This window comes from Channa argus, unplaced genomic scaffold (assembly GCF_033026475.1).
Source record: "Channa argus isolate prfri unplaced genomic scaffold, Channa argus male v1.0 Contig037, whole genome shotgun sequence".
Taxonomy (NCBI): domain Eukaryota; kingdom Metazoa; phylum Chordata; class Actinopteri; order Anabantiformes; family Channidae; genus Channa; species Channa argus.
Window position 1 is genome coordinate 24,144 of NW_027125256.1, and position 12,028 is coordinate 36,171.

General features: G+C 45.6%; 12 non-coding genes across 12 annotated transcripts; 5 read left to right on the plus strand and 7 right to left on the minus strand.

Annotated features, from left to right (window-relative positions):
• Nucleotides 1–427: 427 nt before the first annotated feature.
• trnas-gcu (transfer RNA serine (anticodon GCU)) lies at nt 428–509 on the minus strand. The gene has a single exon. It is a non-coding gene; the product is annotated as a tRNA-Ser (tRNA).
• An 843-nt stretch (nt 510–1,352) lies between these two features.
• trnaa-agc (transfer RNA alanine (anticodon AGC)) lies at nt 1,353–1,425 on the plus strand. Its single transcript has one exon. It is a non-coding gene; the product is annotated as a tRNA-Ala (tRNA).
• Nucleotides 1,426–2,128: 703 nt separating this feature from the next.
• Nucleotides 2,129–2,210, minus strand: trnas-gcu (transfer RNA serine (anticodon GCU)). The gene has a single exon. It is a non-coding gene; the product is annotated as a tRNA-Ser (tRNA).
• Nucleotides 2,211–3,054: 844 nt separating this feature from the next.
• On the plus strand, nt 3,055–3,127 carry trnaa-agc (transfer RNA alanine (anticodon AGC)). Its single transcript has one exon. It is a non-coding gene; the product is annotated as a tRNA-Ala (tRNA).
• A 681-nt stretch (nt 3,128–3,808) lies between these two features.
• Nucleotides 3,809–3,890, minus strand: trnas-gcu (transfer RNA serine (anticodon GCU)). The gene has a single exon. It is a non-coding gene; the product is annotated as a tRNA-Ser (tRNA).
• A 1,620-nt stretch (nt 3,891–5,510) lies between these two features.
• Nucleotides 5,511–5,592, minus strand: trnas-gcu (transfer RNA serine (anticodon GCU)). The gene has a single exon. It is a non-coding gene; the product is annotated as a tRNA-Ser (tRNA).
• Nucleotides 5,593–7,212: 1,620 nt separating this feature from the next.
• On the minus strand, nt 7,213–7,294 carry trnas-gcu (transfer RNA serine (anticodon GCU)). The gene has a single exon. It is a non-coding gene; the product is annotated as a tRNA-Ser (tRNA).
• An 843-nt stretch (nt 7,295–8,137) lies between these two features.
• trnaa-agc (transfer RNA alanine (anticodon AGC)) lies at nt 8,138–8,210 on the plus strand. The gene has a single exon. It is a non-coding gene; the product is annotated as a tRNA-Ala (tRNA).
• A 703-nt stretch (nt 8,211–8,913) lies between these two features.
• Nucleotides 8,914–8,995, minus strand: trnas-gcu (transfer RNA serine (anticodon GCU)). Its single transcript has one exon. It is a non-coding gene; the product is annotated as a tRNA-Ser (tRNA).
• Nucleotides 8,996–9,838: 843 nt separating this feature from the next.
• trnaa-agc (transfer RNA alanine (anticodon AGC)) lies at nt 9,839–9,911 on the plus strand. The gene has a single exon. It is a non-coding gene; the product is annotated as a tRNA-Ala (tRNA).
• A 703-nt stretch (nt 9,912–10,614) lies between these two features.
• Nucleotides 10,615–10,696, minus strand: trnas-gcu (transfer RNA serine (anticodon GCU)). The gene has a single exon. It is a non-coding gene; the product is annotated as a tRNA-Ser (tRNA).
• Nucleotides 10,697–11,540: 844 nt separating this feature from the next.
• Nucleotides 11,541–11,613, plus strand: trnaa-agc (transfer RNA alanine (anticodon AGC)). The gene has a single exon. It is a non-coding gene; the product is annotated as a tRNA-Ala (tRNA).
• Nucleotides 11,614–12,028: the final 415 nt, after the last annotated feature.

Sequence of the window (12,028 nt, forward strand, 5' to 3'; positions counted from 1 at the left end):
CTTTTACACACTACCATATTTAGGGTTAACAGAGAATGGTTGGAAAAGAGAACATATCCAGTGAGTAGCAGTTTTGTGGGGGACTCTGCCTGCATGTGTCTCTACAGGCCTTGTATCTGTGGTGTCCTGTTCACTAGACGACATTAATGTGACACCTGAACCAAATGTTTTGTAGCCCCGGTGGGCAGAGCAGCATGGAATACACACCTTATTATACAGCCTATCTGCAGCCTATCAAGGAAGCTCTTCCAAAGCTGCTTGTCCAGTGAGCTTAATCACCTGCACTCACATGTCAACAGTCTGATTTCTGCATCAACTGTCACACTCGAGTTCTCTGCACAAAACAGTATTTGGTTTACCATTGGATGTTGTAAGTCCAGCAGAAGGTTTTATCTGTGTTTGTCTAAAAACACTTTAATCTGACATGCGACGAGGATGGGATTCAAACCCACGCGTGCAGAGCACAATAGATTAGCAGTCCATCGCCTTAACCACTCGGCCACCTCGTCAATTAAGCAAGGAAGGGCGACGAGACTTAGATCAGCAAAGACAGACCTACAGGATTTCTAGGTCACCTCGCAGGGTTTATTAAGAACACGTAAATATCTCCTCTCTGAATTTAATATCCAAGTACCTTTGCAAGGGAATTAGCTTAAATGGAAAAGCACTAGCTTTGTATGCAAGACGTAGTGGGATCAATACCAACATTCTCCAAATGCCTCATGCCTCCCCTGACCTCGTCAAGGTGACGCACAATCCTTTATCATACAGGTGATGCACATCTGAGATGGCTTGTGAATATATCTTTAGATGGATACATAGGTTGGAGCTGCCAGGCAGGAGGTCTAGAGGAAGACCAAAGCGGAGATTTATGGATGTAGTAAGGGAGGACATGAAGTTAGTTGGTATGAGTGAAGAGGATGCAGAGGACAGGGTTAGATGGAGGCACATGATTCGCTGTGGCGACCCCTGAAAGGGAACAGCCGAAAGGAAAAGAAGAAGCACTTCTGAGATGGCCGACGAATGTCAATCCTGACAGTATTTCCATCCGTGTGTCTACACTCAAGCACAAGAACAGACTGCGGCCTATCAAGGAAGATTGTAGCCAACTCTTCTAAGGCTGCAATTAAACACTTTGGAGATTCTCTTTGGCAAAAAGGTGCACTCCATTAGCACCAAAACCTCATGCCACACCAACTGTTTGTTCCCTCCGACTGCTTCTGGCCTTGTCAACAAGGCCCGTGACTGTCAAGTATTCGGGCTCCACAATCTACAAACACAGAGGACATAAGGGGTGGATATTGAGAGTTTGTCCGGTACGCTGTGAACACAGGGAGGAAAAAAAGCTTGCAGGGGAATTAGCTCAAATGGTAGAGCGCTTGCTTAGCATGCAAGAGGTAGTGGGATCGATGCCCACATTCTCCACAATCCTTTGATTTCCTTTTTCCCATAAATGGATGAAACTGTTAAAAAGTTTCAGCCTCCATATCCCACATGTGCAGATCACAATCAATTAGAATGGGAAATTGCCTGTCAGCAGTACAGCTAAAAAGGCGACCAGTTTGCCGTCTGATCAGCTAAACACATGGCAGCCAGTCAATGCATTTAGGCTTGTACACACAGTCAAAACGTTCTGCTGAAGTTCCAACCGAGTATCAGTGGGGGCGATCAGCCATTTCAGAAATTGCTGATTTCCTGGAACTTTTACACACTACCATATTTAGGGTTAACAGAGAATGGTTGGAAAAGAGAACATATCCAGTGAGTAGCAGTTTTGTGGGGGACTCTGCCTGCATGTGTCTCTACAGGCCTTGTATCTGTGGTGTCCTGTTCACTAGACGACATTAATGTGACACCTGAACCAAATGTTTTGTAGCCCCGGTGGGCAGAGCAGCATGGAATACACACCTTATTATACAGCCTATCTGCAGCCTATCAAGGAAGCTCTTCCAAAGCTGCTTGTCCAGTGAGCTTAATCACCTGCACTCACATGTCAACAGTCTGATTTCTGCATCAACTGTCACACTCGAGTTCTCTGCACAAAACAGTATTTGGTTTACCATTGGATGTTGTAAGTCCAGCAGAAGGTTTTATCTGTGTTTGTCTAAAAACACTTTAATCTGACATGCGACGAGGATGGGATTCAAACCCACGCGTGCAGAGCACAATAGATTAGCAGTCCATCGCCTTAACCACTCGGCCACCTCGTCAATTAAGCAAGGAAGGGCGACGAGACTTAGATCAGCAAAGACAGACCTACAGGATTGCTAGGTCACCTCGCAGGGTTTAATAAGAACACCTAGAATATCTCCTCTCTGAATTTAATATCCAAGTACCTTTGCAAGGGAATTAGCTTAAATGGTAAATCACTAGCTTTGTATGCAAGAAGTACTGGGATCAATACCCACATTCTCCAAATGCCTCATGCCTCCCCTGACCTCGTCAAGGTGACGCGCAATCCTTTATCATACAGGCGATGCACTTCTTAGATGGCTTGTGAATATATCTTTAGATGGATACATAGGTTGGAGCTGCAAGGCAGGAGGTCTAGAGGAAGACCAAAGCGGAGATTTATGGATGTAGTAAGGGAGGACATGAAGTTAGTTGGTATGAGTGAAGAGGATGCAGAGGACAGGGTTAGATGGAGGCACATGATTCGCTGTGGCGACCCCTGAAAGGGAACAGCCGAAAGGAAAAGAAGAAGCACTTCTGAGATGGCCGACGAATGTCAATCCTGACAGTATTTCCATCCGTGTGTCTACACTCAAGCACAAGAACAGACTGCGGCCTATCAAGGAAGATTGTAGCCAACTCTTCTAAGGCTGCAATTAAACACTTTGGAGATTCTCTTTGGCAAAAAGGTGCACTCCATTAGCACCAAAACCTCATGCCACACCAACTGTTTGTTCCCTCCGACTGCTTCTGGCCTTGTCAACAAGGCCCGTGACTGTCAAGTATTCGGGCTCCACAATCTACAAACACAGAGGACATAAGGGGTGGATATTGAGAGTTTGTCCGGTACGCTGTGAACACAGGGAGGAAAAAAAGCTTGCAGGGGAATTAGCTCAAATGGTAGAGCGCTTGCTTAGCATGCAAGAGGTAGTGGGATCGATGCCCACATTCTCCACAATCGTTTGATTTCCTTTTTCCCATAAATGGATGAAACTGTTAAAAAGTTTCAGCCTCCATATCCCACATGTGCAGATCACAATCAATTAGAATGGGAAAGTGCCTGTCAGCAGTACAGCTAAAAAGGCGACCAGTTTGCCGTCTCATCAGCTAAACACATGGCAGCCAGTCAATGCATTTAGTTCTGCTGAAGTTCCAACCGAGTATCAGTGGGGGCGATCAGCCATTTCAGAAATTGCTGATTTCCTGGAACTTTTACACACTACCATATTTAGGGTTAACAGAGAATGGTTGGAAAAGAGAACATATCCAGTGAGTAGCAGTTTTGTGGGGGACTCTGCCTGCATGTGTCTCTACAGGCCTTGTATCTGTGGTGTCCTGTTCACTAGACGACATTAATGTGACACCTGAACCAAATGTTTTGTAGCCCCGGTGGGCAGAGCAGCATGGAATACACACCTTATTATACAGCCTATCTGCAGCCTATCAAGGAAGCTCTTCCAAAGCTGCTTGTCCAGTGAGCTTAATCACCTGCACTCACATGTCAACAGTCTGATTTCTGCATCAACTGTCACACTCGAGTTCTCTGCACAAAACAGTATTTGGTTTACCATTGGATGTTGTAAGTCCAGCAGAAGGTTTTATCTGTGTTTGTCTAAAAACACTTTAATCTGACATGCGACGAGGATGGGATTCAAACCCACGCGTGCAGAGCACAATAGATTAGCAGTCCATCGCCTTAACCACTCGGCCACCTCGTCAATTAAGCAAGGAAGGGCGACGAGACTTAGATCAGCAAAGACAGACCTACAGGATTGCTAGGTCACCTCGCAGGGTTTAATAAGAACACCTAGAATATCTCCTCTCTGAATTTAATATCCAAGTACCTTTGCAAGGGAATTAGCTTAAATGGTAAATCACTAGCTTTGTATGCAAGAAGTACTGGGATCAATACCCACATTCTCCAAATGCCTCATGCCTCCCCTGACCTCGTCAAGGTGACGCGCAATCCTTTATCATACAGGCGATGCACTTCTTAGATGGCTTGTGAATATATCTTTAGATGGATACATAGGTTGGAGCTGCAAGGCAGGAGGTCTAGAGGAAGACCAAAGCGGAGATTTATGGATGTAGTAAGGGAGGACATGAAGTTAGTTGGTATGAGTGAAGAGGATGCAGAGGACAGGGTTAGATGGAGGCACATGATTCGCTGTGGCGACCCCTGAAAGGGAACAGCCGAAAGGAAAAGAAGAAGCACTTCTGAGATGGCCGACGAATGTCAATCCTGACAGTATTTCCATCCGTGTGTCTACACTCAAGCACAAGAACAGACTGCGGCCTATCAAGGAAGATTGTAGCCAACTCTTCTAAGGCTGCAATTAAACACTTTGGAGATTCTCTTTGGCAAAAAGGTGCACTCCATTAGCACCAAAACCTCATGCCACACCAACTGTTTGTTCCCTCCGACTGCTTCTGGCCTTGTCAACAAGGCCCGTGACTGTCAAGTATTCGGGCTCCACAATCTACAAACACAGAGGACATAAGGGGTGGATATTGAGAGTTTGTCCGGTACGCTGTGAACACAGGGAGGAAAAAAAGCTTGCAGGGGAATTAGCTCAAATGGTAGAGCGCTTGCTTAGCATGCAAAAGGTAGTGGGATCGATGCCCACATTCTCCACAATCGTTTGATTTCCTTTTTCCCATAAATGGATGAAACTGTTAAAAAGTTTCAGCCTCCTTATTCCACATGTGCAGATCACAATCAATTAGAATGGGAAATTGCCTGTCAGCAGTACAGCTAAAAAGGCGACCAGTTTGCCGTCTGATCAGCTAAACACATGGCAGCCAGTCAATGCATTTAGGCTTGTACACACAGTCAAAACGTTCTGCTGAAGTTCCAACCGAGTATCAGTGGGGGCGATCAGCCATTTCAGAAATTGCTGATTTCCTGGAACTTTTACACACTACCATATTTAGGGTTAACAGAGAATGGTTGGAAAAGAGAACATATCCAGTGAGTAGCAGTTTTGTGGGGGACTCTGCCTGCATGTGTCTCTACAGGCCTTGTATCTGTGGTGTCCTGTTCACTAGACGACATTAATGTGACACCTGAACCAAATGTTTTGTAGCCCCGGTGGGCAGAGCAGCATGGAATACACACCTTATTATACAGCCTATCTGCAGCCTATCAAGGAAGCTCTTCCAAAGCTGCTTGTCCAGTGAGCTTAATCACCTGCACTCACATGTCAACAGTCTGATTTCTGCATCAACTGTCACACTCGAGTTCTCTGCACAAAACAGTATTTGGTTTACCATTGGATGTTGTAAGTCCAGCAGAAGGTTTTATCTGTGTTTGTCTAAAAACACTTTAATCTGACATGCGACGAGGATGGGATTCCAACCCACGCGTGCAGAGCACAATGGATTAGCAGTCCATCGCCTTTACCACTCGGCCACCTCGTCAATTAAGCAAGAAAGGGCTACGAGACTTTGATCAGCAAAGACAGACCTACAGGATTTCTAGGTCACCTCGCAGGGTTTAATAAGAACACCTAGAATATCTCCTCTCTGAATTTAATATCCAAGTACCTTTGCAAGGGAATTAGCTTAAATGGTAAAGCACTAGCTTTGTATGCAAGAAGTAGTGGGATCAATACCCACATTCTCCAAATGCCTCATGCCTCCCCTGACCTCGTCAAGGTGACGCGCAATCCTTTATCATACAGGCGATGCACTTCTGAGATGGCTTGTGAATATATCTTTAGATGGATACATAGGTTGGAGCTGCAAGGCAGGAGGTCTAGAGGAAGACCAAAGCGGAGATTTATGGATGTAGTAAGGGAGGACATGAAGTTAGTTGGTATGAGTGAAGAGGATGCAGAGGACAGGGTTAGATGGAGGCACATGATTCGCTGTGGCGACCCCTGAAAGGGAACAGCCGAAAGGAAAAGAAGAAGCACTTCTGAGATGGCCGACGAATGTCAATCCTGACAGCATTTCCATCCGTGTGTCTACACTCAAGCACAAGAACAGACTGCGGCCTATCAAGGAAGATTGTAGCCAACTCTTCTAAGGCTGCAATTAAACACTTTGGAGATTCTCTTTGGCAAAAAGGTGCACTCCATTAGCACCAAAACCTCATGCCACACCAACTGTTTGTTCCCTCCGACTGCTTCTGGCCTTGTCAACAAGGCCCGTGACTGTCAAGTATTCGGGCTCCACAATCTACAAACACAGAGGACATAAGGGGTGGATATTGAGAGTTTGTCCGGTACGCTGTGAACACAGGGAGGAAAAAAAGCTTGCAGGGGAATTAGCTCAAATGGTAGAGTGCTTGCTTAGCATGCAAGAGGTAGTGGGATCGATGGCCACATTCTCCACAATCGTTTGATTTCCTTTTTCCCATAAATGGATGAAACTGTTAAAAAGTTTCAGCCTCCTTATTCCACATGTGCAGATCACAATCAATTAGAATGGGAAATTGCCTGTCAGCAGTACAGCTAAAAAGGCGACCAGTTTGCCGTCTGATCAGCTAAACACATGGCAGCCAGTCAATGCATTTAGGCTTGTACACACAGTCAAAACGTTCTGCTGAAGTTCCAACCGAGTATCAGTGGGGGCGATCAGCCATTTCAGAAATTGCTGATTTCCTGGAACTTTTACACACTACCATATTTAGGGTTAACAGAGAATGGTTGGAAAAGAGAACATATCCAGTGAGTAGCAGTTTTGTGGGGGACTCTGCCTGCATGTGTCTCTACAGGCCTTGTATCTGTGGTGTCCTGTTCACTAGACGACATTAATGTGACACCTGAACCAAATGTTTTGTAGCCCCGGTGGGCAGAGCAGCATGGAATACACACCTTATTATACAGCCTATCTGCAGCCTATCAAGGAAGCTCTTCCAAAGCTGCTTGTCCAGTGAGCTTAATCACCTGCACTCACATGTCAACAGTCTGATTTCTGCATCAACTGTCACACTCGAGTTCTCTGCACAAAACAGTATTTGGTTTACCATTGGATGTTGTAAGTCCAGCAGAAGGTTTTATCTGTGTTTGTCTAAAAACACTTTAATCTGACATGCGACGAGGATGGGATTCGAACCCACGCGTGCAGAGCACAATGGATTAGCAGTCCATCGCCTTTACCACTCGGCCACCTCGTCAATTAAGCAAGAAAGGGCTACGAGACTTTGATCAGCAAAGACAGACCTACAGGATTTCTAGGTCACCTCGCAGGGTTTATTAAGAACACGTAAATATCTCCTCTCTGAATTTAATATCCAAGTACCTTTGCAAGGGAATTAGCTTAAATGGAAAAGCACTAGCTTTGTATGCAAGACGTAGTGGGATCAATACCAACATTCTCCAAATGCCTCATGCCTCCCCTGACCTCGTCAAGGTGACGCACAATCCTTTATCATACAGGTGATGCACATCTGAGATGGCTTGTGAATATATCTTTAGATGGATACATAGGTTGGAGCTGCCAGGCAGGAGGTCTAGAGGAAGACCAAAGCGGAGATTTATGGATGTAGTAAGGGAGGACATGAAGTTAGTTGGTATGAGTGAAGAGGATGCAGAGGACAGGGTTAGATGGACGCACATGATTCGCTGTGGCGACCCCTGAAAGGGAACAGCCGAAAGGAAAAGAAGAAGCACTTCTGAGATGGCCGACGAATGTCAATCCTGACAGTATTTCCATCCGTGTGTCTACACTCAAGCACAAGAACAGACTGCAGCCTATCAAGGAAGATTGTAGCCAACTCTTCTAAGGCTGCAATTAAACACTTTGGAGATTCTCTTTGGCAAAAAGGTGCACTCCATTAGCACCAAAACCTCATGCCACACCAACTGTTTGTTCCCTCCGACTGCTTCTGGCCTTGTCAACAAGGCCCGTGACTGTCAAGTATTCGGGCTCCACAATCTACAAACACAGAGGACATAAGGGGTGGATATTGAGAGTTTGTCCGGTACGCTGTGAACACAGGGAGGAAAAAAAGCTTGCAGGGGAATTAGCTCAAATGGTAGAGCGCTTGCTTAGCATGCAAGAGGTAGTGGGATCGATGCCCACATTCTCCACAATCCTTTGATTTCCTTTTTCCCATAAATGGATGAAACTGTTAAAAAGTTTCAGCCTCCATATCCCCCATGTGCAGATCACAATCAATTAGAATGGGAAATTGCCTGTCAGCAGTACAGCTAAAAAGGCGACCAGTTTGCCGTCTGATCAGCTAAACACATGGCAGCCAGTCAATGCATTTAGGCTTGTACACACAGTCAAAACGTTCTGCTGAAGTTCCAACCGAGTATCAGTGGGGGCGATCAGCCATTTCAGAAATTGCTGATTTCCTGGAACTTTTACACACTACCATATTTAGGGTTAACAGAGAATGGTTGGAAAAGAGAACATATCCAGTGAGTAGCAGTTTTGTGGGGGACTCTGCCTGCATGTGTCTCTACAGGCCTTGTATCTGTGGTGTCCTGTTCACTAGACGACATTAATGTGACACCTGAACCAAATGTTTTGTAGCCCCGGTGGGCAGAGCAGCATGGAATACACACCTTATTATACAGCCTATCTGCAGCCTATCAAGGAAGCTCTTCCAAAGCTGCTTGTCCAGTGAGCTTAATCACCTGCACTCACATGTCAACAGTCTGATTTCTGCATCAACTGTCACACTCGAGTTCTCTGCACAAAACAGTATTTGGTTTACCATTGGATGTTGTAAGTCCAGCAGAAGGTTTTATCTGTGTTTGTCTAAAAACACTTTAATCTGACATGCGACGAGGATGGGATTCAAACCCACGCGTGCAGAGCACAATAGATTAGCAGTCCATCGCCTTAACCACTCGGCCACCTCGTCAATTAAGCAAGGAAGGGCGACGAGACTTAGATCAGCAAAGACAGACCTACAGGATTTCTAGGTCACCTCGCAGGGTTTATTAAGAACACGTAAATATCTCCTCTCTGAATTTAATATCCAAGTACCTTTGCAAGGGAATTAGCTTAAATGGAAAAGCACTAGCTTTGTATGCAAGACGTAGTGGGATCAATACCAACATTCTCCAAATGCCTCATGCCTCCCCTGACCTCGTCAAGGTGACGCACAATCCTTTATCATACAGGTGATGCACATCTGAGATGGCTTGTGAATATATCTTTAGATGGATACATAGGTTGGAGCTGCCAGGCAGGAGGTCTAGAGGAAGACCAAAGCGGAGATTTATGGATGTAGTAAGGGAGGACATGAAGTTAGTTGGTATGAGTGAAGAGGATGCAGAGGACAGGGTTAGATGGAGGCACATGATTCGCTGTGGCGACCCCTGAAAGGGAACAGCCGAAAGGAAAAGAAGAAGCACTTCTGAGATGGCCGACGAATGTCAATCCTGACAGTATTTCCATCCGTGTGTCTACACTCAAGCACAAGAACAGACTGCGGCCTATCAAGGAAGATTGTAGCCAACTCTTCTAAGGCTGCAATTAAACACTTTGGAGATTCTCTTTGGCAAAAAGGTGCACTCCATTAGCACCAAAACCTCATGCCACACCAACTGTTTGTTCCCTCCGACTGCTTCTGGCCTTGTCAACAAGGCCCGTGACTGTCAAGTATTCGGGCTCCACAATCTACAAACACAGAGGACATAAGGGGTGGATATTGAGAGTTTGTCCGGTACGCTGTGAACACAGGGAGGAAAAAAAGCTTGCAGGGGAATTAGCTCAAATGGTAGAGCGCTTGCTTAGCATGCAAGAGGTAGTGGGATCGATGCCCACATTCTCCACAATCCTTTGATTTCCTTTTTCCCATAAATGGATGAAACTGTTAAAAAGTTTCAGCCTCCATATCCCACATGTGCAGATCACAATCAATTAGAATGGGAAATTGCCTGTCAGCAGTACAGCTAAAAAGGCGACCAGTTTGCCGTCTGATCAGCTAAACACATGGCAGCCAGTCAATGCATTTAGGCTTGTACACACAGTCAAAACGTTCTGCTGAAGTTCCAACCGAGTATCAGTGGGGGCGATCAGCCATTTCAGAAATTGCTGATTTCCTGGAACTTTTACACACTACCATATTTAGGGTTAACAGAGAATGGTTGGAAAAGAGAACATATCCAGTGAGTAGCAGTTTTGTGGGGGACTCTGCCTGCATGTGTCTCTACAGGCCTTGTATCTGTGGTGTCCTGTTCACTAGACGACATTAATGTGACACCTGAACCAAATGTTTTGTAGCCCCGGTGGGCAGAGCAGCATGGAATACACACCTTATTATACAGCCTATCTGCAGCCTATCAAGGAAGCTCTTCCAAAGCTGCTTGTCCAGTGAGCTTAATCACCTGCACTCACATGTCAACAGTCTGATTTCTGCATCAACTGTCACACTCGAGTTCTCTGCACAAAACAGTATTTGGTTTACCATTGGATGTTGTAAGTCCAGCAGAAGGTTTTATCTGTGTTTGTCTAAAAACACTTTAATCTGACATGCGACGAGGATGGGATTCAAACCCACGCGTGCAGAGCACAATAGATTAGCAGTCCATCGCCTTAACCACTCGGCCACCTCGTCAATTAAGCAAGGAAGGGCGACGAGACTTAGATCAGCAAAGACAGACCTACAGGATTGCTAGGTCACCTCGCAGGGTTTAATAAGAACACCTAGAATATCTCCTCTCTGAATTTAATATCCAAGTACCTTTGCAAGGGAATTAGCTTAAATGGTAAATCACTAGCTTTGTATGCAAGAAGTACTGGGATCAATACCCACATTCTCCAAATGCCTCATGCCTCCCCTGACCTCGTCAAGGTGACGCGCAATCCTTTATCATACAGGCGATGCACTTCTTAGATGGCTTGTGAATATATCTTTAGATGGATACATAGGTTGGAGCTGCAAGGCAGGAGGTCTAGAGGAAGACCAAAGCGGAGATTTATGGATGTAGTAAGGGAGGACATGAAGTTAGTTGGTATGAGTGAAGAGGATGCAGAGGACAGGGTTAGATGGAGGCACATGATTCGCTGTGGCGACCCCTGAAAGGGAACAGCCGAAAGGAAAAGAAGAAGCACTTCTGAGATGGCCGACGAATGTCAATCCTGACAGTATTTCCATCCGTGTGTCTACACTCAAGCACAAGAACAGACTGCGGCCTATCAAGGAAGATTGTAGCCAACTCTTCTAAGGCTGCAATTAAACACTTTGGAGATTCTCTTTGGCAAAAAGGTGCACTCCATTAGCACCAAAACCTCATGCCACACCAACTGTTTGTTCCCTCCGACTGCTTCTGGCCTTGTCAACAAGGCCCGTGACTGTCAAGTATTCGGGCTCCACAATCTACAAACACAGAGGACATAAGGGGTGGATATTGAGAGTTTGTCCGGTACGCTGTGAACACAGGGAGGAAAAAAAGCTTGCAGGGGAATTAGCTCAAATGGTAGAGCGCTTGCTTAGCATGCAAGAGGTAGTGGGATCGATGCCCACATTCTCCACAATCGTTTGATTTCCTTTTTCCCATAAATGGATGAAACTGTTAAAAAGTTTCAGCCTCCATATCCCACATGTGCAGATCACAATCAATTAGAATGGGAAAGTGCCTGTCAGCAGTACAGCTAAAAAGGCGACCAGTTTGCCGTCTGATCAGCTAAACACATGGCAGCCAGTCAATGCATTTAGGCTTGTACACACAGTCAAAACGTTCTGCTGAAGTTCCAACCGAGTATCAGTGGGGGCGATCAGCCATTTCAGAAATTGCTGATTTCCTGGAACTTTTACACACTACCATATTTAGGGTTAACAGAGAATGGTTGGAAAAGAGAACATATCCAGTGAGTAGCAGTTTTGTGGGGGACTCTGCCTGCATGTGTCTCTACAGGCCTTGTATCTGTGGTGTCCTGTTCACTAGAC